General features: G+C 51.0%; 1 long non-coding RNA gene across 2 annotated transcripts in view; it reads left to right on the forward strand.

The window, feature by feature from the left end:
* Positions 1-9968, forward strand: part of LOC131518900 (uncharacterized) — a 67341-nt gene extending 57373 nt beyond the window's left edge. Inside the window, exons 2-3 of one of the 2 annotated variants that reach the window (XR_009265333.1) lie at positions 2783-2908; positions 9916-9968. This is a non-coding gene — a long non-coding RNA (uncharacterized LOC131518900). Of the gene's footprint in view, positions 1-2782; positions 2909-3726; positions 5178-9915 lie in introns of those variants that run through there. The other variant, XR_009265334.1, reaches the window with a different exon arrangement.
* The last annotated feature ends 17017 nt before the right edge of the window (positions 9969-26985 follow it).

Consider the following 26985-nt stretch of genomic DNA (forward strand, 5'->3'; position numbering starts at 1 on the left):
ATACCCAGAAGTGGACATGCTGCATCATCTGGTAATTCTGTACTTAGTTTTTAAAAATTGTTTAGTTATTTATTTTGAGAGCGGGGGGGGGGGGGGAGGGCAGAGAGACGATCCCAAGCAGGCTCTCCACTCAGCGTGGAGCCCGACGCAGGGCTCGATCCCACAAACTGCCAGATCACGACCTGAGCCCATATCATGACCTGAGCTTAACTGACTGAGCCACCCGGGCGCCCCTATATTTGATTAATAAAAAAATTTTTTAGTGTTTATTTTTGAGAGATAGACAGACAGACACAGCGTGTGAATGAGGGAGGGGCAGAGAGAGAGAGGGAGACACAGAACCCGAAGCAGGCTCCAGGCTCCGAGCTGTCAGCACAGAGCCCGACGCGGGGCTCGATCCCACGAACTGCGAGATCGTGACCTGAGCCAAAGTCGGACGCCCAACCGACTGAGCCCCCCAGGTGCCTGTATATTTAATTCTTTGAGGAACCAGCGTATTGTATTCCACAGCAGCTGCACCATTTTACGTTCCTTCCAGCAATGCACACGTGTTTCAATTTCTCCGCATCCTCAACAGTACTTGCTATTTTGTGTTTGGGGCTTTTCATAACAGCCATCCTCATGGTGTGATGTGGTCTCGTTGTGGTTCTGATCTACCCTTTCTTTGATAAAGGCTGAGCGATGCAGGCCTCGCACTTTCTGTTGGACCACTTAGCTCCGGGGACCCCTGGCGTTGACTCAGGAGGGGTGGGACTGGCTGGGCACCTGCCAGTGCCTCCACTGCCTTCCCTGGGGTCTCTGTCCCGGGACAGAGGGGACATTCGGGGGGCTCTGCGCCCTCCATCCAGAACCCAGTCCTTAGGACATAAGCATTCCAGGGGGATGGGCTCTCTGGGGGTGCCTGGCACACAGTAGGTGCTCAAACAAATTTAATCACACAAGTAATACCTGCTTCGATCTGGTTTTTTTGGTGATCATTTATTCATATAATTGAGAGATAATTCATCCACATGGAACAAAACTGTCTGTACACAAGAGCACCTGGGTGGCCCAGTTGGTTGATCGTCTGACCTTGGCTCAGATCATGATCTCACGGTTTGTGAGTTCGAGCCCCGCGTCGGGCTCTGTGCTGACAGCTCAGAGCCTGGGCCTGCTTCGGATTCTGTGTCTCCCTCTCTCTCTCTCTGCCCCTCCCCGGCTTGCACTCAACAGAGTCCCTCTCTCTCTCTCTCTCTCTCTGTCTCAGAAATAAATAAACATTTTTTAGAAATGTCTGTACCCAATACAAAATCAATTCCTCCCTCCTTGTCCCTCTACTTAGAGGGACACTGCTGTGTCTGCTTCCTTCAGGTCCTTCAGGGAAGTTCTGTGTATTTGCATATATGCTTTATTATTGAGATGCCCCGGCTGCCAAGCCAGTTGCATAAAGCAGTTTCGTTTCCAATCACTACTTTGAAGTTCCGGATTTAAGCCAATTAAAAGCTCAGTTTGGAGGACATGGTGACCAACGGGCCCTTAAAGGAAGCAGCAGTCTCCTGATGGGAAGCCCTGACCCACCAGGCCTCAGGGGAGTCAGTTCATCATAGCTTCACCATTGTCACCTTGGCTGACTCTGTCCAGATCAGCCCTATTGGGCACATTTATTAGCTCCTGTCCAGCACCGGGCCTGGGCTGGATCCTGGGGGACCACAGCCCCTGCCCCTGGGGAGAAGATACAGGTGGAACTGTCCGTGTGGGGACAGAGAGTGAGTTGTGGGGACTTTCAGCGGGGCCGCACTGCCTCCTTGGGGCCATTGGAGATGTTAGCAGGCATTATGGGGGCCTCAAGGAAAGGTGTGTGGCTGGCAGTTGTCAGAGGTCTAGCTCCATGCACCGTGTGGGGCAGGCCTGCACAGCCAAGAACCTGCGAATGTCTAACCCCAGATTCACGGGATTGAAAATCCGTACGTAATTAACTGAGCCTGGGACCTCACTCCATTCGACATCCGAGCTACAAAATGCATTTTATATGCATTTGATTGCATATATTTGATTTATATGCATATGATTTTAATATACATTGAGTTTCCCAGGAACACACTGCTCTTCTCACAGTCGAGGGCAGATCAGACTTTGGTATGTTCAGAGTTTTGCCAAGTGCTGTCACCATTCAAAGGATCCCGTCACGGAGGGCAGCATCCCCTGTGGCACCGACTGGCGGGCAAGCCCCTGCATCTGTTTGGGTTGGAGCCACCGTCGTCTAGAGAGGCAGGCAGCTGACTTCCTCATTTGCCCTGTGGGACAGCCAGACCCACCGCTATCACACCTGATGCCTGTCACTTCCTTGTGGGTCACTTTGCTCCCTTTCTGTGTTGTTACAGTGAGGGCATTCTGTTGACTTTTGTTTTAAAATATGCATGTAGATAGATCCGTTATTTGTGAGCTCTGTTTCAGAACAGAGAAGGGGGTCGCAGAAGGTTTGGGTTGTAAAAGAGAGGGGTGGACGAGGGCTCCTTGCAATGGAACGGTTGCGTGTTTTGACTGGGAGGGTGGGTATGTGAACCTGCACGTGTGATGGGAGGACATGGAACCAAACGCACACGCGCACACATGGGCACACGCACACATGCAGACGCATGCACATGAGTAGGAGTAAAACGGGAAATCTAGGATGATGGACGGTACAACGTCAGTATCCTGGTGGTGATATCGTCCTCTACACATAGGATTTCTCTCTGTTACTTTCAGCAACTACCAGTGAATCTACAGGGGTCTCAAAATAACAGGTTTAACTTTTTAAAAGGGCTGAGGACCGGTGCTGGGTCTGATGGGCTACTACGAGACAGGAAGACCAGCAACCCCCTGTCTTGGTCCTTCCAGGAGAAGCCTGTGTGGTCACTGACCTCTGTCGCCCTCCCCTCCCTGACAGGTGAGACCCCTTGACCTCTCCCCAGCCAGGGGCACGGGGACCTGCTTCCTTCCCTATCCCAGAAAGACAACATAGGCCCTTTTTGCTGCCAGCCGGTGCCTGGTCAGCCCTGGGAAAAAGGTTGAGTGTCTGGAGCTCTCCCTAGAGACCCTCACCCCAAAGCACCCCACCCTCCCAAAGCCTGGGCCCAGCCCCACCTAGAGGCTCCCCCAAGTGGGCCTGTCTGCTCCCCTGTGCCTGCAGACCGTCCACTCCCTCCCGCTCAGCCTCTGCCCAGTGCCACCTGTGTGGGTGATAATACAGCCACCTCATTCTCCCTCTGTCCCCTCTGTCCCTCTGTGCCCATTCTCAGGGAGACACAAATCAAACCTTCGTTCAAATGCCATTTGAAAGCAAAAGCGTAACCCGGCCAACTAAAACAAAAAGGTTAAGGGGATCGAGTGTTTTTGATGAGCCTGTCATGCTGCAAATTGACTATTCAGTGAATGGGATTTTGGCAAATTGACTTGTCACGGGTCGAGGGAGAGCCAGGACGAGGCCGGTGAGGCTGGGGACGGCGGGGCTGAAGCCAGACCGAGTGTGGTGTGGGCTCAGGGCCCGATCCACCTGGGATCTCGGGGGCTGGGCACCCTGGACAGACCCCAGATGGAGGACTCTGGCCTCCCGCTCTCGTCCACCTGAACTTCTGGGGATGAGCTGGGGACACGAGACCTGGGCCAGAGATGCCCCGAGTCTCCCAGTCTCCAGTAACGCCTGACCTTGTTGGACACGGGTGCATTGGCCTGTCCTCAGAGTGACAAATCATCCAATTGTGACAGGGTCCCACTGGAGCAGCCTCGAAGCTTAGCGGGCAGCCCATCTGAGTGTGGCTAATTGCAAGATGTTTTGTTGGCTTCGGCGGTTCCATTCCTCGTCAAGACGGTCCCGGCATCTGTTTGGAATGCTTAATAAGGGAAGTGATGCATTTTTAATCACCACAGCCCTCACTGAAAATCACAGCCTGTGTCTCGCCACGCTTGCTGGGCCCTGCGATAACACAGAGAGCCTTCCTCACATTTGCTCTCATTATCGAACAAGAGAGAAACGCCCGGCTTCACTCCGTTGTCACCCAGATGGCTGCAGGCACCTTCCAAGTCCCTCGATCCCCCATCCTGGGTCGGCTTCAGTCCCCGACAATCTCCAGGGCTGCTGGGTGATCAGGCTGCCTCAGAGGAGCTCCCTGAGACTGGGGCGGGGGGTGGGGGGACAGCGGAGCTGGGAGGGGGCACCGTGTTGGCATTCTCGAGGGCTTTTCCAATATCACCCCCTGCCACAGGGCCCAGCCACCCTCCAAGAAGTTGCTCAGATGGAGCCCCGTATCTGCCACCCGGTGGCAGTGGGGCTTGGGACAGATGGCTTAACCTCTCTGAAGCTCAGTTTCCTTTTCTGTCAAGTGGGGCCAATAATTCCAGCTTTGCAGGGTAGCCATCGGGATTCCGTGAGGTAATAAAGCACATGGTGGATCTGTGACCCAAAATACTGTTCTCGTCCCCTGCCTTCCCTGGATTCTCACCACGCAGAGAGAAGCTTTGGGACACACTGGGGCTTAAGGAACATGGACATCTGGGAAGGGAAGGAAGCCAGGCCGGGGCTGGGGAGCGGACTTAACCCAGGAGCCCTTGGGTGGCAAAGGACAGAAACTCGAGTCAGAAGAGATTTGAATGGTTACTATCCGGGCACAGCCCAGGGGTCTGCTTCAGTGTGGCTGGTTCCAGGGGCTCTAATACTCTGCTCCCCTGTTTGTCTGCCCCTGGGGTCATGTTCTCCTGTGGGAGCTCTGGCCTCCCATCTCACTGGTCAGCCCTGGGGCTCATGGCCACTCCCGAAACCACCTCCATGGCCCAGGGAAGGCTGTATGCCAGTCAGCTTGCTTCTGTCACTTGGCTGCCTCTGGATCTGGGCGGGTGGGGTCAGCCCCACCTGACCATGTAGGGGGAGGATTCACTTGTGTGTGTGTTTGTGGGGGCGGGGCAGTAAACCGAGGCTACAGACAGCCCACTGAGTATATTTGGAAGCAGAGGGCAACATAGGCCAAGCTGGCCGCCTCAGCTGGGGCATATGCACACAGCTACCAAAGCCACAGGTAGGCACAGGGATGCCCCCCTTCACCCAGGCGGCCGGCCTCTGGCCCCAGCACAGAGCCTGGACTCACTGACCCTGAGTGCCAGGGGCTCTACGGATGGGAGGACAGGGTTTACCCCTGGGTGTATCTACATAAATCCTCAGGACCGCCCCCACCCCCATGCTCGATGCCCGGGACCAGCTGACCTCCCACCCCAGGCTGCCGCACCTCCATCCTTCTTAGCCAAGCTGGGATCTATAAACAAGAAGTCATTTTTCTTACCATTTCATCTTTGCTCTTTTTCCCAGTAGTATGTATTTAAAAAAAACACACACACACACACACACTTTTTTTTACGCTGCCTGGGGCACCGTATATTTCCAAAAAAAAAAAAAAAAATTGTGTTTCACATCAACCTCACATCCTTTTTAACCAGCACCTCAGGGAGGGGGAAATCCTGTCTGCGCCTTGTCTCCCTGGAGGGGAGCAGCCTGGGGGAGAGGCAGAGTCAGGGCTGTGGGGCAGGCCTGCCCCACATCTGTAAGTGGGCCATTCCCGGGCCCCTGAGGCCAGAGTGAGGACTCACAGAGATGACTTCTGGTGGCACAAAAGGGTTCTCAGGGGAGAGCAATTTCTCAGCAAGGGTGAGGCCCTCAGATGGCCTGGGCTTCTGCAGCCGGAATGTACAGGGCCCGAGATTTGTCCATGGCGTTTCCCAGGTTAGAGAGCGCTCACTAGGAGGTACCTATGAGGCTCAGAGCCACCAGAGAGGCAGAGCAGGGTCTGGAGGCTCTTCCTTAGAAGAAGAGCTTGAGGCTCCAGGAGGCACGTAGCTAGCCTCAAGGCCCCTGTGGGCTGAAGGGGATTCGGGCCTGGGTAGTCCGGGTCCGGGTCCGGGTCCGGGTCCTGCACTCAGCTGATGTGTTCCCTGGACCAATTGTGGGTTCCGCCTCCTGTTCTCAGGGCTGCTGCTTCCTCCTGGAGCCTAGGGGTAAGGATCTGCCAACCCCAGAGCACCACGGGCAGGGTGGGTGCTGCACGGGCCAGACACACAGGGTGTCCTCCCCTCCAGCAGCCTTCCCCAGCCGCGCTGTGCAAATGGCTTTGCCTCTGTAGACACGCGATTAGCCTGTCATCAGGCCTCAGATAGGTATCCCTACCAGGCAGCCCCAGACAGGGACATGAGCCCTGAGAGGACAGAGCTCTCCCCCAGGGTCACCTAGCCCATCAGTGGAAAGCCAGGGTGTGGACTCTGGCTTGGGGACAGCAGGGTTGCTCACCCCCTCTCCTAGGGCCACATCTGTCTCGCTGACATTGCACACATATCGGGTCATAGGATCTCGGGGCCAGGCCCTCAGGAGCCTTCCAGCCTCCCCCTACTTGCTCCCTCCAGCCACACCCCCCTCCTTTTTGTGCTCTGCAGCTATCTCTGTACTGACTGAGGGACCAGAGACCCTGGGGAGCTATGCCCAGGAGGTGGCACTTGAGCCAGGCCTTAGTGACAGGCCAGAGCCTGACGCAGAACAGCTCTCGGTGTTTGTCAGGTGAGAGAAGGATGTCCCACGTTGTCTCCTTCAGCCTGAAGTTTGTTGTCTGTCTCTCTTTCTTTCACCCAGAAAGCACTGTCCAGAGGGTGCTCCCATGCCAGGCCTGGGTTGGGTGGGGCAGGCATTATGGGAAGTGCCAGAGGTGGTCCGAGGGGGAGGCCAAGGCAGCTCATGGAGCAGAGTGTCCAATGAGGGTCAGCCCGAGGCCGGGGGGGGGGGGTGGGGGGGAAGGGGGCGGGGAGGGAGAGGAAGGCATCAAAGGGGTCACAGACTATAGTACTCAGGGGTCTGCCTTGGGGGTCTGGGTGGGTGGCAGTGCTATCACCAAAATGGGCCCCCCCCCCATATGGGAATTGCTGGTACAGAGAGGGGAGCTGGGGGAGGGCCTAGCTGGGTGTTCTGTAGGTTGGAGTCTGGGGAGGTCAGGGGCTGGGTCGGACCGCCACTCTCACCCTGCAGTGGGGACACTGCCTCCATCCACCCACTCGGCTGAGCCACAGACGGACTCTGCCTGCAGCTGCTGCAGCCACCAGCCCACCCCGTGGGCCAAGGACACCCAAGGCCTTCTGCCTGGGCCGTAGCCATCTGCCCAGAGAGTGCTCTGTGTCCCAAGCAGAGACCAGCCGTGTGGGGGACAGAGCTGTGATGGCATCTTGCCACCCCTGAAATAGAAGCCCCCACACACTGAGCTGCTTTCCTCTCCAGCCCCTCCGTCCCATGAACCCAGGGTGTAGGTTAGGGCTCCCCTTTTATCCAGACACCACCCCTCCATCCCCCACTAAGGCTTCGGGGCCCTCTACCGCCCTTGAGAAGCTTGGGGCACCTGGGTGACTCAGCCATTAAGTATCTGACTCTTGATCTCAGCTCAGGTCTTGATCTCAGGGTCGTGAGTTCAAGCCCCGAACTGGGCTCCATGCTGGGCTGGAGTGGTGGTATTGGGGGGCTCAGTGGGCCTCCTTCTCCAAGCCAGGCTTCGTTCCTGCAGCAGATGCCTGGCCTGGCCCCGTGCGCCACATGAGGGACCCTCACCTTGAACGTGCACAGCTGGCTCCCGCCTCAGGCCTTTCCCTTGCTTATCCATTACACGGAGCCCCGCCCTTCAGAGCCAGCGGTCACTTCTTCTTAGGGGCTTTTCTTGGCTAGTGTCTCTCCTGTCTCGTGCAGCTGCTCCTACTTTCTGTACTGGTCCAAGCGGCCTTGTCTGTGCACATATCCTTATCTACTTTTCTGGTGTGCCCCCTCCGTCCACACGGACAGTGATGGGTCTGTCTTATTCACTCCGTATCGTCCTGTGCTCGGAATAATGCCCCTGATCACATCCGGGAGCCTCTGTTTTCTCATCTGTGAAGTGGAGATAAGGACATCCCACATCGCAGGCTGGCTGTGAGGGTGATGTGAGTCAGTCCTAAGCTCTTAGAGAGCCTGGCCCAAAGTGGGGAATGCATGGTTACTAAGTGGGATGAATGAATCACTGTCCCCAAATGGCCTGACGCACCCCCCCCACACACAGAGTGAAGAACCACTTCTTTAGACAAACACCCTCATGGTGCAGGCAGGGAAACTGAGGCCCAGAGAGGGACTAGATGCCCTCGGGTCTCACCCAGGGCCCCTGCCTGGCCACCCTGATCTCTCTCCCCACACCTCTGCCCAGGGGGCGTTGCAAAGAGACACATCCCACCACCAGCAGGGAGTTATCCAGACTCAGGCTGAGCTCCTGGGCAGAACTGCCTGGCAGGACGGAAGGGCACAGAGGCCAGCCTGGAGATAATCGTCTCACTGTGCCGCTGGGCAGTGGGGCCTCAGGCTGGCAGGCAGGGCTATCTGGGGCCCAGAGCCAGGACAGGAAGGCAGAGGGTGGGCGGGCAGGAGCCCTCTGTGGCCTTTTCAGAGGGAGGCCCCAGGTGGGGTTTGGGGGACTGGGCAGGACAGCCCGGGCATGAGCCAGCATGGCAACGCTTCACATCCGTCTGTTTACAAGGCACCTCCAGTCTGTAAGCTCCCAGGAGTCTCATTAACGGCCTCTGAGGCGGGAAGATCAGCCCCGTTTCATAGATGAGGAAGCAGAGACTGGGGCAGGATCATTTCGCTTGTGAGACCAGAACTGGGAACCCCAGTCGGTGGGCAAAAAGCCTCACGCCTGAGGGATAAGGGCACCTTCTCTGTGTCTCTGCTTCCACCCCCCCAGAGAGGCACCCTGCTTACTGACTCGGGAGGCCAGTGGTGAGGGGCGAGCCCCAGACCTGGCCCTGGCTGTTAGCTACTTTCTCCCCGACAGCCGGTGGAGGGGTCAGAAGCACAGACCTGGTGCACCGTTGCTCACACAGCCTCTGCGGCATGTCTCACGGCTGATTCCTGTGGACCTGGCGTCGAGTAAGGGCATTCTGCGTGGGGCACAGTGCCACCCAGCACCTTCTCCCTTGCGCTCATCTCTGCCCCAACAGAGAAACTTCTGGGGCCCCGAGATGGCCAAACACTCACCACCACTGCCACCAGGAGCGTGTTGACCCAACCTCTTGGGTCAGCGTCTGTGTGTACCCAGAGACATCAAAACACTCCCACCCTGTGACCCAGAAATTCCAGGAATGGGTCCTAGAGGAACATCCCAACCTGTTCACAGAGGCCGCATTGATGGGACGGTCCCGCAGCTTTGTTTACCAGGAGAGGAGAGGTGGACTTAAGCCCAGCGCCCAACTGGGACGATGAGGAGCCCACAGGGGTTCCAGGCAGCTTCCAAAGGGGTGACGTGGAGGGATGTTTGAAGACCTAAAAACATGCTTGAGACAAGTGTGGGGTGAGGGGGTGGATGTATTTTATAGAATAGAATGTATTTCTGTGTAACCAAAAAACATATATACGCCCAGTCACAGGCACACATTTAGAGAAAGGCCCAGCCAGAAAGTACCCTCAAATAGTTACACTGGTTAGTCCCTAGAGAGCTGGGACGGCGGATGATTTTATTTCCTTGTTGTGCTCTGCTGTTATTTCTACACTTGGTGCAGTGGGCATTTATTGCTTATTTAATGAGAGGGAGGGGGCCCTGTAACTGGGAGGGGTACGGCCTTCCCCACCCCTTTGGAGACTGACGTAAACTCCACAAATAGGTCCATTCCAGGGCCTGCGACACTCTGGAGCTGGCTTGCCTCAAGTTCCCTCCTGGGTCATGCCCTCGCCCTAGACATGGACTTAGCCACTCACTGCTCTGTATGAGACAGTAATACCTGTAGAGGCTCCCATGGGCTTTGGGCTAACTCCCTGCTGGAGGGGGCTCCCAGGAGGGGTCCCCTCCTATGCCATGTGGCCTCCAGAGCCTCCTTCTCCCCTCTGTCTCTGCTCTCTGTTTTCTCCCCATTCCTTCTCAGGAACAGACAAACTTCCCCCTCTGGCCTGAGACACAGTAACTCCAAGCCACCTGAGCAGCCTGGACCCCACCACAGAACTCTGCAGGTAGCCCTTCCAGAAAGCGCAGGCTGCCCAGAATTCTTACAGCAGGGACCATGTTCTTTTTAAAACTGACAGAACTTCCCAAGTTCGGAAGCTCCTAGGGGATTAGCTGGTCACACATCAAACCCATCCGGGGAGCTTTGAAAAATGAAGGTGCACGCAAACAGACATTTCACCAAAGAAGATACGCGGCTGGCAGGTAAACACACGTAACAATAATGGTCGACAACATGGGCCATCAGTGAGATGCACCCCAAAACCACAGTGAGCTCTCGCCCCGTAGCTATTAGAGTGGCTGATGTAAAAAAAAAAAAAAAAAAAAAAATAGTAGCAGCATGAGACGCTGGCAGGGATGCGGAGAAACCGGACCGCTGCTGCCTCGCTGTTGGGAATGTAAGACGGTCCAGCTGCTCCGGAAGACAGTTTGGCAGTTTCCTTTCAGAGTAAATGCACGCTTCTCGTATGACCTAGCTATCGCACTCTTGGGCATTTATTCCAGAGAAATGAAGACTTGTGGTCACACAACATCCTGTATCAGAATGGTCATCGTGGTTCTATTCAGAACAGCCCCCAAACTGGAAGGTGCCCAGATGCCCTTCGGGGGGCGAATGGATATTAAACTGGTGCATCTGTGCCGTGGAGCACGTATTCCGCAGCCGTCAAGAGGAAGGAAGTAATGATGAACTTCCAGGGACACTGAGTGAAACTCTACAATTTCATTTGTATAGCATTCCTGAAAGGGCAAAATGGTGGAGCCAGGGGACAGATTGGTGGCTGTCGACACGGGGAGGGACTGCGGAGGACAGGTGGGCATGGCTATGGGGGGTAGCACCGGGAGCCTGGTGATGGAACAGTTGTGTGATTGATCACGGCGGGGGACTACCGCAAGCGACCCGGGTGTAAAATTACAGGGAGACCCACATGCATGCACACGCATGTCCTCATCTGGTGAGTCAGAATAACCTCGGCGGACTTACCTATGTCAATTTGCTGGTCTGGATGGTGTCTGCAGTTGCACAAGGGGTGATGGCTGGAGGAGGCTGGGGATGGGGGTTCATGGGACCTCCCAGGACGTTGTATTTTACAGCTTCCTGTGAAGCTATGGTTTTTTCAAAGAGAAGAATTAGAACAAAGCAAAGGTACAGAAACACACCCCCAGAGGCTGTATGACTTCATTGGTCCGTCTTAGGGCCCAGGCATCCGTACATCAGTGTTTCTCAGAGGCTCCGTTCCTGCTGTACAGCCAGGAATAGACACACTGACCACTTCCTCATTCAGCACAGGGAAACTGAGGCCAGAGAGGGGAAGGGGTTTTCCCAGGGCCACAGAGCTGCTGCAGGGTGACTGAAAGGGATGGCATCCAGCTGCAAGCGGCCCAAGGTTTTTCCTGCTGCCCCGGGGCTGGGACCGAACCAGGCAGTTTGTTTTCACGTAAACTTTTATTAAAATACAGTGTACAGCTTATTGCATTGTCACAAACAACACACTCACGTAATCAGCACCAAGGCCCCAAAACCAAGACGACCCAGGCCCCCTCTAGAGCCCCACTCATGATCAAGCCCCCTGGGGCCCCCCTGGGGCCCTGCCAGTCTTGGCCCATCCCCCAGGGGAGCCCTCCCCTGACTTCTTACAGCACACTGAGTAGTTTTTCCTGTTCCTGAACTTTGTGTTAATAGTTGGGTGCTGTTTAGAAGCTGTGCCAGGGGAGACTGGAGCACCCAGTTTATTCTGAAGGAAAAGGAAGTGGCCTCCCCAGGAGCCCCATAAAGGAGGGCTGGGGGTGGGGGATTCAGAGGAAGGACTGTCCCGGGGCGGTCTTCCTTGTCCAGGGTGGCCGGAATGGGCTATTTATGCCCTGAGCTAGAACTGGAGACCAGAAGAGGAGCTGGAGCCCTGCCTGGCTGACTGAGAGCCCTGTGTCCATGAGCCTGGTCCAGGGTCCCCCAAAGATCCTGGGGCCCCTGAGCAGGGGGAGGTACAGCAGCACCAGTCCTCATGTAGGACTGGTGGCATTGAAGAAACCACCTCTCAGTTTCCCTGCATATAAAATGAGGATTTTATATATGTGAATAACACAAATATCTACTGATGTAGAATCAATGTTAATGTAACACATTAATATTTCACTTCTATACTGTTGGTGTTAGGCATTAATATATTCTATATCGTATGTTACATAACATAAGATATATTGAGTAATAGGCAAATCTTTTGAATCCTATCTATACTAATGATAGCTGGCATTTATGGAATGCTGATTCTGTATCTGGCATTGTCTTAAGTGCTTTAAATGTATAAACCAATAGGGTGGTTAGGTGGCTCGGTCAGTTAAGCATCCAGATTCGGCTCAGGTCATGATCTCGCGGTTCATAGGTTCAAGCCCTGCATCGGGCTCTGTGCTGACCACCTCATCTCGCATCATCCGTGTGAGGTGGAGCTCTTATCATCCGAGGAGGAGGTCGAGGCTTCGAGTTTCTGTCGCCCCCAAGGTTGGACTGGGGTGTGAGCTCAGGTGGTCAGTTCCAAAGCCAGGTATGCTCAGCCAGGCGGTCTCTCGTGTTCTCTGAGCACCCTCAAGCTGGGCCTGTCCTGCGCGGGCCCGAACCTTTCATGTTGACCGCTGGGCTGAGCAGCAGACAGTGGTGAGCGGAACGGGCCTCCATCTGTGACTCCAAAGCTGCATGGACCCAGCAGGGTGCATGGCAGAGGCTGGTTCTCCTCTTAGAGCCAGTCCTCACTGGGCTCGTGGAGGGTCAGTGAGACAGCAGGAAGGAGACCGCCAAGGGGCTCAGGCCACCGAGGGGACCCCAGGGATAGGCAGAGAGGGTGGGGAGGAGTGGAGAGCCCAAGCAGAGCTCACCACCGGCCACAGGGTTTAGGGTTGGGCCACGGCAGGCCAGGTCAGCCCTGCATGGCTATTAGGGCCCCTCAGTCCTGTGGGGGCAGGTGGTGCTCAACAGACAGTCCCCGTCTTCACATGCATACTTCAGTGACAGTACTATCTGCTTGGAAAATCTCATGCACCCTTCAACATCTTGGACCCGTGTGTCACAACATAGCAGAGTGTCACTGTACATCCCTCCTGGGCTCCGGCGAAGACTGAATGAGTTGATCGCATTAAGTGTTAACAGCAACGCCTCCCTCGTAGCACATAGGAACTGCTCAACATATACTCATGGTCACTGGGAGAGTGGGAGAGAGAAGGAAGGGAGGGAAGGAGGGAGAGGGAAAAGGAAGAAGGAAGGGAGACGGTAGTCTGCGTGGGGGGTCAGCGTGGGCAAAGAAGGCTGCACCAAGGAGTTGACATTTGAGCACAGTTTTGCAGGGTGAATAGGAGTTTGCTGCGGGATAAAGAGGCAGGGATGGAGTGGTGTTCCGGGTATAGAGTGCCTCTGAGCTGCACTGGTAGCTTTTGTAAATTCCTTGTGCCTCATGAGGTTTATGCAAGGGTTAGATGAGAAACCCACCTGGCACTAGGGGGCTCTCGTACTGGTATCTCCTCACCTGACTGGAGAGGCCAGTCACTGGGCGACAGGCATTGAGGGCTGGGTCCCCTTGTCTGGACTAGGGGCTTCCCAAAGGCAGGAATCGCTCGCCTCTGCCAGTGAGGGTCCTGGTGCGGCAGGGAGGTGAGGCCTGCCTCGCCAGCCCTGCCCTCTCTCCCTCCCAGAAAAGCCATCGCTCACTGGGGCAGGCACAGGACAGCAAACTGGGACAGTGACGGGGTGGCATCCTGACACCGTCCTTTACGTCCCCTGTTCTCATTGGGCTCTGGCAAGGCGCTGTTGACACAGGCACAGTGCACGGCCCTGGGAGGGCTCTGGCTCCAGGGGGGAGGGAAGCTTGTCCATGGCCTCTTCAGCCGGGGCTGGAGGAGGGGGTGCCTGGGGCAGGGCTTGGTTCTGGGGAAGCTAATCTGCTGAATATGGGACCCAGAAAACCAGCGATGCTTTCGTTGGACCGGAAGTGGGGATGTGGAAGGGGCGGGGGGTCAGCCTCCAGCAGGGAGAGTTTCCATCAAGGCTGTGGTAAGGACAAGTAGGTAAACCGAGGCCGAAGCTCAGATGACCCGTGGTAAGCACCCAGCATTGGCTCAGAATGGCAAAGCCCAAGCGCCAAGCACAGGCCCACGGGAAGCAGGGGCCCTGGGCTTCTGAGACACTGGGTGGGGGAGAGGTGTGCAGGGGACCCCCAGTGGGGAGAGGTGGTGTCCCATGAGGAAAGGCAGCCTGGCGTGGGAGGAGAGGTGGAGTCCAGGGACAGTGCCTCCACGGCTGTGTCGGCTGTCATAGCAGCCGCTGCCCGGAAAGGCAGGGACAGGGCAGGGGGAGCCAGGCCACCAAGTAGTGACAGGCACACCCAAGACCCCAAAGGCCTCAGACACTGGCCATGCCACCGTGCGTAGCAAACAGAGGCTCCTGTTTCTTTCTCCACAGTCATTTCACATCCATTATTTCCCCCTGTGACTTACTGTTACTTACCATCCTTTTACAAATGTGGAAACTGAGGCACAGAGGGGTGAAGGGACTTGTACCAAATCCATGGTGAGTCAAGGGTGGAACGGGCCCTGACCTCAGGTTGGGCTGTCTCTGGGGCCAGATCCAACCCTGGACATCAAGTCTCTTTGCCGGGCCTCTGGGCTCTGGGCATGGAGATCGTACGCCTGGCCTGTGGTCTGCAAGGACTCGGCCGGGAGGCCTCTTTGGGGACAGAACACAGTGGTCCCAGGCCGGACAGACCTGAGTCCCAATCCCAGCCCAGCCTCTCAGAGCTGTTAGACTCTGAGTTTGGTGCTAACCCCTCTGAGCCTCAGTTTCCTCACCCACAATGGGGGCTAAGAGGCTGCCTCACAGGTTGCTGTGGGACCTCGGGCAGGGCCCCCTCCTCTCATCTGACTGCACCCACCTGCCCTTAGTGGAGCTAAAAATGTCCAGGGCACACAAGGCCCTGCCTTTGGGGAGGGACACCTGAAAGGCAGTGAACAAGCACACAGATAAATGGCTTACCCCTTTTTACATAGGGCTCTGAAAGAAATAAAACTGAGTGATGAATGGAGAGCATAAGCGGCTGGGGCCGCTATAGACACCAAGGAAAGGCCTCTCTGGCAAGTGAGTGGTGGGGCCTGAGCATCCTAAGTAAAGGGAACAAGTGCAAAGGCCCTGGGGCAGGAGCATGTTGCAGGAACAAGCAAGGCAGAAATCCCTCCATGCTGATTCTGTTACGGAAGCACTATCTCCCACCTCCCACCCCTGTAAGCTCTTTAATAAATGGAAGTTTTTGCATTATGACTAAATGCAAGCTTTTCCTAAATGCATGGAGCTCACTGTTTACTATCCAACCTGAGCAATTATCACACGGTCATGGGAGATTTCAATCCCTTCTCCATTCATGCTTAGACTCTCAAGACAGACATTCAATTTTGATATCTTGAATCTTTTAAGGTTTTTCTTGTGGAAATTTTCAACATCAAAACTAAAGAGAATAGTAAAATAAATCCCATGTTGAATCTATACTTGTACGCAGTTCTTCTTTCGCCTGGATTATTTTGAGGACAAAATTATCATTAAATATATTTTGATGTTACTCTACCAGCCCTCTTCTTTCTCTACCTTATCTCTCAATATTTTTACAAAAAATTTTCCAAACATTGCATCATTGTGGACTTTTAACTCCTGTGAGAGGCTTTTCAGATTTTCCCAGAGTGACCAGATGAAATTCAGATCCTTCTGTAGGTGTATCCAGAGTGCCTGCCCTACCCACAGTGTTGTGCTAGTGTGGGAGTGGACCAGGTTTTGATGGGTGGGGTAGAGAAAGGCAACGGAGGTAAGTTTAAGAGAAGATGTGGGGGCGCCTGTGGGGCTCAGTGGGACTCTTGATTTCGGCTTAGGTCACGATCCAGGGATGCAGGATCGAGCTGCATGTTGGGCTCTGCCCTGAACATGCAGCCTGCTTAAAATTCTGTCTCCCTCTGCCCCTCCCCACCCTTAAAAAATGTGGGTTCTGTCCTGGCGGCACCTAAAGCCTAGTAAGTGTATCTCTGGCTAATAGGAGTGAGTACAAAGGGGGTACCTAGTGAGCATCTGTTCAGAGGAGCTAGAAGGGTTCAACTGACAAGAGGCTGTGCCATCTGGGTGTTTGGAGACAAAGGCTTTGAGGAGAGGCACAGAGCATGGATTGGATTTGATTGATTTTATTTTTTGTATTTTTTTAAGTTTACATCCAAATTAGCATATAGTGCAACAAGGATTTCAGGGGTAGATTTAATATTTCATGTAGACTGATGAGCTCATCGGACAGCATGCTGCAGCTCCTCGTATTTCTCTTACATGCCAGCACTGTGCTGAGCACATGGGAGATCCCCAGACATTTGATGCTTTGTTTTTTCAAAGAAGGAATGAAGAGTGGAGGGGACATTAGACGCAGGGAAGGTCAAATGTAAAACGCAGAGGTAGAAAACCATGAGCCTGAGTTGAGGTCAGGCAAGCTGGCATGGAAGGTGAGTTTGGGAAGATGGGGCGGTTGTGTATCTGCTCTGTTTGTGGAGTACACTTGGGTTGTGTGCTCCGGGCGTACTCTGAGCACCACCTGGTTTGAAACGATGTTCCGAAGGAGGCCGAGAGTCCAGCAGCGAGGCTTTCTGGAGATTTCAGCATGTTTTTGTTTAGATAGAGGCAAGAGTGGCATGTGCTCGAGCACCAGTGGGGAACTCTGAGGTAGATCATTGTGGTCTTTGCAGCAGGAGGGTTCAGAGAGCTCAGAAATGCATAGGTGTCACTAATTCACCTTCCCACCCTGCTGGCTGGGCTTGCTGATGACAGGTGACTTCTCATGGGCAGCATCCTCAGGCGTTCAGGAAATCACCTTGACGCAGTCCAGGGCCTTCTGCCCACTTTCCCGTAAGTCTCGTTCATCTGTCCAGAAAAGTGTTTAAAGGGGGCCCTCAGTTTGGGCTGACGATTTACATCCCTCATAGAACCCTCAGGGCCATGTCCACAGCAAAGATCAAGTAGGAAGGAATGAGAAGGAAGAGTAGGGGCACCAAGAGAGTGTCGGGCTGGGCAATTGGTGGAAGCAGAGAAGTGACCCGTGCCTCCTGAGGCCTGTGGTGAGTGGGCAGTGGAAGGAAAGGCCCATGAGAATGACTGCCATCCAGTGGGGTCAATGTGCTGGGGCTCTGAAGTGAGGTTGTCCTTCAAGATCAGCCTCTATCTCCCTCATCACAGCTGGCTCGTGTCTTTTCTGCTCAGGGCCTCCCCAGAAGCCCATCTTCTCTTGCCTCAGGGGCAGGCCCCTTCTTTGCAGACAGCCATTCATCCCTCTGCAAAGACTCACTTGAATTATGGGTCCTCTTTTTGTTCAACAGCCAGGCTGGTGCTTGGAGCCTGGAACTGGCTTGTTCTGTGTATGCCCTAGGGTACTTAGCACTGTGCCAAACAGCATGGGGGGAAGGGGGAGGGCCCAGCTCTAGGGCCATAATCCTGCCTCTCTGCTTCCAGGTGAAGATCTTTACCTTCAGTGTGTTCATTTGTAAAAAGGACACACATGTATCTCATTAAAGTGGTCAACCTATAGTGGGCATTCAGCACATGCTGTCCAAATGAGCACCCCCTCCCCTCCCCTGCAGCCCATACATGTTACCACACAGGTTCCGTGCCTAATAGTTGTTCTGTCGATACATGCTGGTAGATGGTGATGAGAGTTTAATGGCATCTGTTTTTGAAGGTTTCTTTTAGGGCTCTGACTTCATCCTGCTAGCATTCGGATCTAGAATCACTGGGGGGACCTGGAACTTATGCTGAGGGATTAAGGATGCAGGTTTGATGATAAAGGAAGATTAAGGTAACTAATTGCTTTGCTGAGAAATGAATATCTGGTGAATGCCAGGTAGAGGCCTCTTAAGAGAGAGGAAGTTAATCATTCAGTAAAGGGAAAGATAAAAATTAATAGGATAAACCTAAGAGGAAGAGTAGCTGGGATGCATGAGGCAGCCTGGCAGGGTGTCAGGGAGGAAGCTTTCTCACCTTCTTCAGTGTGCCAGCTGCTTTTCTTAACCCTGGGGTGGGGGTAATGTCAGTGCTCAGAGTTGATGTGAATACAGACTCGGCTGTGTATGTGAGACACTCTCCCCACTGCCTGGCACACAGTTAGATGATGTGACCACTTCCCTCTGAAGGGGAAATACCTGACCATTTCCAAAGTGGGTCCAATCCTGTTATCCATGCTCCTTTCTGGGCCTGGGTAGACTCAAGAACTTAGATGGACAGGAGTGCCTGTTGACGGAATTAAGTTGTAAGGGTTTGGCTGCATGCTGAGAAGAATGTCTGCCAAGAAATGTAACTTTTGTCGCATAAAGGGTGTAGATTGGGTGTGTTTTCACAAGTTGATTTCTGTTCTGGTTCATTTTCACTCGTGGTCACACGATAGGGTGTTGGTGTGTTCCTCCAGAACACAGACAGCTGTGACGGTAGCTCCCCAGCGGCGGCGAGAGTAGGCCTGGCTGCCTCCGGGTACTCTAATGGCATTTGACTGCCCTCAGACTGTGTGGGTAAATGGTGCATGGGACCAAGAAAGACAGCCATGTGGTGATTTTAAGAAGAGTAACTGTAGGACATGAGGAAAGCCTAATTCATTCTTTACTTCTTCAGTTTGGTTAGGAGAAAAGTGCTTCTCTGAATTTATGCAAAGTGATCACGTTTTATTCATCATTTGGTAGAAGTTACTCTTAAGGCATGTAGGGCGGGTGATGTAAGCTTTGCCATCTCAGCCGAGTCACATGTTACAGAGCCCTTCTGCTCTGTTAAGGGCTGGGGAGCCCAAGTGGAGGAGGGCACGCTTCCCATCCCAGTGTGTCAGGGAACCAGTTGTCGTCTTGGCAAGATGAGATAGGTACAGGGGTACAGAAGTGCTGTGGGGCACGGAGGATGGAGCCACTAATATGGAAAGGTGGGGGCATGAGCAAGGGTTCCAGAGGAGCCGGTGTGTGGGCCATGGCCAAGGCTCTCGGCATGAATATGTGTCCATGAGGAAGGCCTCAGGTGTCGAAGGCACTTGACAGAGAGTCACAGCACTTTAGGATGGCTGTCCTGGACATGCCTGAGCCGGGGCCGTCTGCCACAAAGGCGTGTTGCCCCTGCATGGTGCTCAGCAGTAACCTCTTTCAAATACAGGTAGCTCTTGCCTACAGGTGGTCTACACAGGCTCAAGCACCTCTCTGCTCCATTCTGTCTCCTGGGAGTCTCACCTTCTTATCCTGCTTCAAGGATAGTGTGACCAACCACCTGAATGCTTGTTTTTCCCCTTCAGCTTCTTTTCTGTATTCCCCTTCCCTGCCTTTGGATATATATCAGATTTATACTTTTGAATCAAGACATTGGCTTTTTTAAACTGGCAAACAGCGCAATATACATATTTTCCATATAAGGGTATATCAACTCAAAATTGCCTCTTATCCAAGGAGTAAAATACACACACATTTTTATTTGAATGGATTATGGAGAAAATGTACACACTTGGTAAATAATCCTGAGATAAATATAAACGTGTTTGTAGGTGACCAGCAGTGACCCACTGTGGCCCATAGCTTCATGTGCTGCAGGGGTATACGAGAGAAAAATAATGACCATTAACTGGATTGGTAGTATCATTACATGTAATATTATGTCCTTTGAAATAGCTAAAATTCTATTAAACATACACTTAAATAATTTAGCAAGTTCTTTAGTTCCATAACTAATATAGGCATTTCTATTGGTTTCATCTATCCATCCATCCATCCATCCATCTGTCCGTCCATCCATCCATGTAATGTGAGCATCCCCCAGATTCTTATCTCCTACCTTTAGACCTCTTGTAGGATTTTCCACAGAACCTGCCTGGTAAATACTGTTCAAGGCTGCATGTCCATGGGTCTGAGGAATCAAAGCTCCTCCTTTTGGTCCGCCTGCCCCTCTTGGTCCATGGCAAGAGAAATAAGTCATTTGGTGGCTTTTATTTTAAATTTTTACTTTACAAGTCAGAGAATGAGTTTACGCAGGTTAAAAGGATGAATGAATAACTAGTGTTAGAGAATAGCATGCAGTTGACGATCTTCAGAAGAAAAAGGTGCATTTTGTCCAAGATAACTGCTGTCTGTCTGGAGGGGCACCAGAACATGGTGCCACGTTTTCTACAACCGCATTTGGGGACTTTCATGGCAGAGATTACCCCTGCCTCCTCCCCTGGTCTGTGTAGCTGAAGTAAGAGGAGCCAAGGGGAAGCTTAGAGGGACACAGATGAGAGGGAATATTGCAGTATGGTGTATGATTGGAGAGAGATCCTTTCTCAGCCGCCCAGATATCTTTTTGTTAGTCTTCTATAAATTCCACCACTAGGGAGTCAGTTCATTTAGAATTGGCCGTTAATGATTTTTTTTTTAAACGTTTATTTATTTTTGAGACAGAGAGAGACAGAGCATGAACAGGGGAGGGGCAGAGAGAGAGGGAGACACAGAATCGGAAACAGGCTCCAGGCTCTGAGCGGTCAGCACAGAGCCCGACGTGGGGCTCGAACTCACGGACCGTGAGATCATGACCTGAGCCGAAGTCGGACGCTTAACCGACCGAGCCACCCAGGCGCCCCTAGAATTGGCCGTTAATGATTCTGATGAGCACTGCTGTTAGCCAGGGTATGGTGGGAGAAACACCCTGATAAACTGCTAGAAGGATCTAAATTTGCCCAATATTTTATGTAATTTGGCAATATGTGTGTCAATCATTTAAGAAGTATGTGCGTTTTCTTACCCAGCAGTTGTACTTCTATCAATCACCGCTAAGGACATACCTGGGCAAGCACATAAGAGCCACATGGATGGCGAGCCACTGATGATAGCTTAAATCTCCTTAAAAAATTACGTATATTTTGTGTACCTACCCAATAAAATACTATGCACATAGTATGCACTATTCCACATATTATTCTAATTTTCTTTGACTTGAAATATTATTCAATATTGTTGAATGATCAAGCAGATTACAAATAATATGAGTTCATTTTTGTAAGAAAAACATACACAAATAGAAAGCATGAAACACTATATATTAAAATGATAAAATTAGTTATCTTTGAAGGAGAATATGGATATTTTTTAAATGTGTCTTTTTTCTCGTGTATACTTAAAATTCTAATATAAGCATACATTAATGGCATAAATATAATTTTTTATGTACTTTCTTAAAGTACAGTCCCAAAGTGGTAGAAAACTGTCTTAGGTACCTATCGCTGTACAAAAAAAAACTACCCTCAAACTTAGCTACTTTACACAAAAGACATTATCTTACAATTTCTGTGGGTCAGGAACTCAGGAGAAGCTTAGTTTTTCTGGTTCTCACTCAGGGACTCTCATGAGGTAGTCAGTGTTCTGGCTGGGACTGCAGTCATCTGAAGGCTTGGGTGGAGCTGTTGGATCCACTTCACAAACACTCTTTCATGGGTGTTGGGAGGAGATCTCAGGTTTTGCCATGTGACCATGTCCATAGAGCTGTTTGAATGTTGTCACAATATGGCTGTTGGCTTCCCCCACCGAGAGTGAGCTGAGAGAGAGCAAGGAGGAAGCCACGGGGGCTTTTATGACTTAGTCTCTGAAATCACACATCATTTCAATTTATTTATTCATTAGAGGCAAGTCACTGAGTCCATCCATCCCACACTGAAAGGTAGGGTAGTGAACTCCCCCTTTGGAAGAGAGGGGTATGAATTTGTGCACAGATTTTTAAAACGACCATGAACATGTGAGATCATTCGCAGCCGTCATTAGTTAGTATGGTTAGCATCTCTTCACTGGGAGCCATCTTTCCTCTCAGAGGGTAATTGAAGACATTCCTAAAGAATGAGAGTTTTGGTCTTGAGATTAGTATGAGCTTGGGTAGTATTTCAGGAATAGGAAGCCACTAACAAGAAAGAGGAGTGAGTGTTTGGAATCTAGAAACTTGGTTCTACCATATATTCCTCACATACCATTGGTAAATCCAGGTCCTCTTTGGTTTTCCTGTCAGGTTATGCCGTGGATCAAATAAACTAATGCAGTTGAAGGCCCTGTGTAAACCATAAAGTAATAAAGGAAGCTGATTGTCGCTATCATTATCACCATGACCATTGTTGTTGTTGGAAGGAGGTACTTCTGTGAGATGAAGGAGTGGGGCATAAAAATGGACTGGGGATTGAAAACTACTCTAACCAGATTAGTATTCCCTAGGGCTGGCTCCAAGGCAGGAATGGAGAAGGCCTGTCCTGACCATAAACTCATGTGAGACTGTGACAGTTATTAGGGATTTCTGTGAAGGACTGCTGTCTTGGTCTTTATGGAACACTGAGGCTTAGTGTTTGAGAAAGGCAACAGTTGGGGTAGAAAGTACCAAGAAGGCAACATTCTCTCACCTTTGTAACCAGAAAGTCCCCAGTTTTCTTAGACTTGTTATCCATACATTTACTGCTTCAGGAAATATGTACTTATTCCCAGCTGGGTATCAGGCCCTCTACTAAGGGATGTGGCAACATGTTTAGGTAGGCAGGAAAGACTGATATGCAGTCATTTCGAGTAGAAGACTGAGCCTTGGCGGGTGGCCTCACCCCTGAATCCTAGGTTTGAGTTGCAGGAAATAGTTTTCTCAGATGGCCATATACTCTCAGAGTTCACATAGCCCTAAAAATTTTATGTCTTTAGAAATTAAATCTTTTTCCCTCTGCTGTTGTTTATAGGCTCTCATAGTGTCGGGCAAAGATAAAGCCAGGCAGTTGCATTCACATGGCCATAATTTCACTCCTTTTTCTTTCCAAGTCTTAATGGCCCATACCACACCATTTCCAGAGTCCTTTTCATGCTCGTCCACAAGTGACAGTCCTGAAGTTAATGCTGCACAGAGCAGCTACTGCCTGAGGTCCCTCTTGCTGTTTGCTGGGGCTGTTTGACACTCGTATGAGGAGAAAGCTATCCAGCAAGTGGTTCTCTTTACTTTCACTTGCTGGCAGGTATAGTGTAAGGTGAGTCTAAATATTCAGAAGTAATCCTGTGCTAATTAGCTCAGGCTGAACCGTGGAAGTTAAATTATTTTTGTTTAGTGGCTTGGGACTGCTGACTATGCACTAGGTGGTACGCCAAATAACGTGCAAAGGTTGTTCTCATTAGATCCATTAATCTACAACAGACATAAGGAGGAACACTTGGTGCAAGTAAAATGCAATTCACAACCCAAAATATGAAAAACCAAAACAAATGAACAAAACAATGCAAAACAAGTTTTGATGATGAGAAATTAGAAGCAGGTGGAAAACAGAATGATGTTTCCTCAGAAAGTTAAACCTAGAACCTACTGTAAGATTCAGCAGTTCTGCCGCCGAATGGACACCCCAGGGAATTGAAAGCAGGGGATTGAGCAGATACCTGTACACATTGATAGCAGCATTATTCACCATAGCCAAAAGGTGAAAACAATTCAAATGTCCATTGATAAATGAATGACTTGACAGGGTGTGGCATATGTCTGTAATGGGATTCTCTTCAGCCTCTAAAGAAAGGAAATTCTGGCACAGGCTACAGTGGGGATGAAGCTTGAGGACATAATGCAAAGTGAAACTAGCCAGACACAAAGGGACAGATCTTGCATCTTTCCACTAATATGAGGTACCTAGAGTGGTCACATTCATAGAGACATGGAGTAGAAGGGTGGGGGGTGGGGGGAGGGATGGAGAATAAGTGTTTAATGGGTACAGATTCAGTCTGGGAAGATGAGAAGGTTCTGGAGATAGTGGTGATGCCTTGCACAATAAAGTGAACGTCCTTAATGCTTCTGAACTGTATACTTAAAATGATTAAATTAATACATGCTATGTAATATATATTGTCACAATAAAGTTAAACGTTTTTTAATGCAAGTGGTTTACAAATTGATGCTGCTAGGCCCAGACCTAGGCACTGGAGACACAGCATTGGACCAAACATCGGGCTGTGGGTCCCATAATTGTTGGGAATTTTGACATATAAACTAACTGGAAAGTCACTGGAAAGCTGATGAAAATCAAGTATTTCTCATCCCGGGGATTTGGGTCAGAGTTGGGGCTTCTGCCAGGGGAGTAGTGACTGATGTGAGGGGTACACTGTGCATGGCTCAGGAGACAAGTCTGATATTGATCTTTGATCATTCATGGTGCAGGAGAGAAGCCATCTCATGGCTCTTCTAGGGAAACTGTCCATCCCCCGCCCACCCCGAAATTTACAACAATTAGAATATGGGTGCATGAATAGACATAATTCTGTCAACAAACATTTACCAAGGCCCATTGGATGCCCAATCCATTTTGCACTAAGTGGCTGTAGTTAAGCAGGACGAGTCTTGCCCCCAAGTAGCTTCAAGTCTGGTTGGAGAGCCAAAATATATAGAAATGAAAGAATCAGGAAATAATAGCTAAAAAATCAGGATATGTGGATCATATCAAGGCAAGCTATCATATAAAGGCAAAGCAGGATATGTGGATCCCTCAAGGCAAGCTATATGTGTCGACAATAGGTGCTGATTGAAAGATCAGATAAGCAAGGAATGGTCACTTTGGGCTGAAGAGGTATGAGGTCAGGGACCTTTTCAGAGCATGTAGAGCTTGGAGAAGCCTTGACAGAGGGCCATAACTGAACAGGTCTGTAAGCGAGGCTAGGAAATGACTTTGGAAGAACCCAGAAGAACCCCGGATCCAAGTAAGGAATAGAAATACTAACTCCAGGGTTAGTTGTTAGTTAACGCAAGCATTCATCTGTTTCTAATATGCAAAGTGTTATCTGTAGGGCTCCTAAGTATTAAAAGGGGGAATTGGAGGCCAGTGGGCTCTGTGGTCAAATAAGTTTGGATAGTGCTAGAATAAGCAAATGTGATTTTCCTTACTGCAATACTCCTCAGGCCTTTTATATGATGACATTCACAGTGACTTTCCCAGATGGGCATACATAACATGCAGTTTCCTGTTTATTTGACCACAAACCATGTATTTTCTCCAGGAGGTTCCTGCAGGAATAGGGTTGCAAAGAATGTAATTGAGTTGGGAAAATGCTAACCTAAATGATTTTACCTCCATGTGTTTTTTTCAGTGCAAGTCACTAGCAATAAAGTCATGTTTTCAGTGTTCTGAATGCCCACAGTGGATTCATTGGAAGGATTTTAGAGGGACTTCATTTAAAGAAACCAGCAAATAAGTGGCCCTTCAAGGATGGAGCTTGGATTTAAATACCATCTTTGTTCAGAAGTTATTCCCCAGGATATGAATACACACATAACATAGGCTTTACAAAATATTGTTTCTGTTATTGTTATGCCCTTGCTTCTCTTAAAATATGGGGAAGAATGTTGTATCCACAGCATAGCCTCACTATAGAGACAGAGCCTCGGAGGTTCGCTGGCACAGAGGACTTGCCAGATAAAATACAGGATGCCAGCTACATTTGAATTTCAGGTCAACTCTGCATAATTTTTCAGTATAACTGTGCCCCCAGTACTGCATGGGACATAATTGCACACAAAAATTATTCATTGTTACCTGAAATTGAAAATTCACAAGGTGTCTGGTATTTTTATTTTCTAAATCTTACACTCTTGTCCGAGATGCTCGGGGAGCCTAGCCACTCTAGGACCAGAAAGTGACTAACAGTGTAAAGGCAAGGTAAAGTGGATGTATGCCAAGTTCCTGAGAGCCTAGGCCCTCCCTCCAAGGAGATGTGTGACTACAGCCTCAAGCCCCCTCCCTGCGCTCACCCCCATTTTCTGGGCATGGGAGAGTTTGTATGTGAGAGGTCATAGCCTTTAGTGGGTTCACACAATTTTGCAAACAAATGTCACAATCAAAAGTTTACTCCCCAAAGCACAGATCTGAAAATGAAAAAAGCCAATAGTTTTGTAGGAAGAAGCCAGTGGTGTCTGAACCTACAAGTCTTGAAACCAAAAGAACTGTAAATGGAGGTTGGCCAGGGAGGGCTATCCTTGGTTGGGATACACAGACTCTGGTGTCCCTTTCCCTGCTGAGAAGTGGAATATCTCTGTTCCATGTTTAGTGATGGGATGGTTGTTACTAAAAGGTCAGGCCTTATCAGCGGTCTCTGCTCAGGGATATCATCAGGAGGAGAAAGAATCAAACCAAATTCTTTGTGGGAAAGGTCTCCCCATGACCTGCTGGGTAGCTGGACTGCCCACCACAGCTATCCTCCTCTTCCTGATGACTTACCCCCCCCCCCCACTTCCTCTCTGCCCCAGGAGCCCACCTTTCCCCAGCTGTGTGTGGGACATACTCCTGACAGCAGGGACTTAGGAGGTTGTGGGAAGCTCCCGTGCAGTGAATGGGTGTTGGTGGCCCTGAGTGAGGAGTCAGGGAACACTGGGAAACTAGGCTTTGGGGGCCATATATGAGGGTCGGGGCATGGAGCTTCTGTTGATCATTGAACAGGCACTGGCATGGACTGCAAGTCGCCTCTGCAGGCATTGTGACACACTGGTGCCACCCATGTTAATCACACCACTGGTGCTTGGTGTATCCTAGGGCAATGGCAGCTGCTTGTTAATTCAGTGAATCTGGGGCCAAGCAGTGGTATAGGCCACTTCATGTGGGCTCGGGGGAAAACCCTGGATTATGAGCATCCTTCACTTATGGTCAAGCCCCAGGAAATTCTTTGCTTGTCCTTCAACATCCCTGCTGCCCCACACCACCACCCGTTTTGGAATTTGGTAGTGGGAAGAGAGGGGAGCTCCAAAAAAGTTTATTCCAGAGGTCAAGCTGAATCCTAAATAATGAGTCCATTAAATTCCACAATCAATATCCCAGCTTTTTTTTTTTTTTTAATTTTTTTTAATGTTTTTTATTTATTTTTGAGACAGAGAGAGACAGAGCATGAACGGGGGAGGGGCAGAGAGAGAGGGAGACACAGAATCGGAAGCAGGCTCCAGGCTCTGAGCCATCAGCCCAGAGCCCGACGTGGGGCTCGA

The sequence above is a fragment of the Neofelis nebulosa genome, chromosome 1, assembly GCF_028018385.1.
Source record: "Neofelis nebulosa isolate mNeoNeb1 chromosome 1, mNeoNeb1.pri, whole genome shotgun sequence".
NCBI classification, from domain to species: Eukaryota; Metazoa; Chordata; class Mammalia; order Carnivora; family Felidae; genus Neofelis; species Neofelis nebulosa.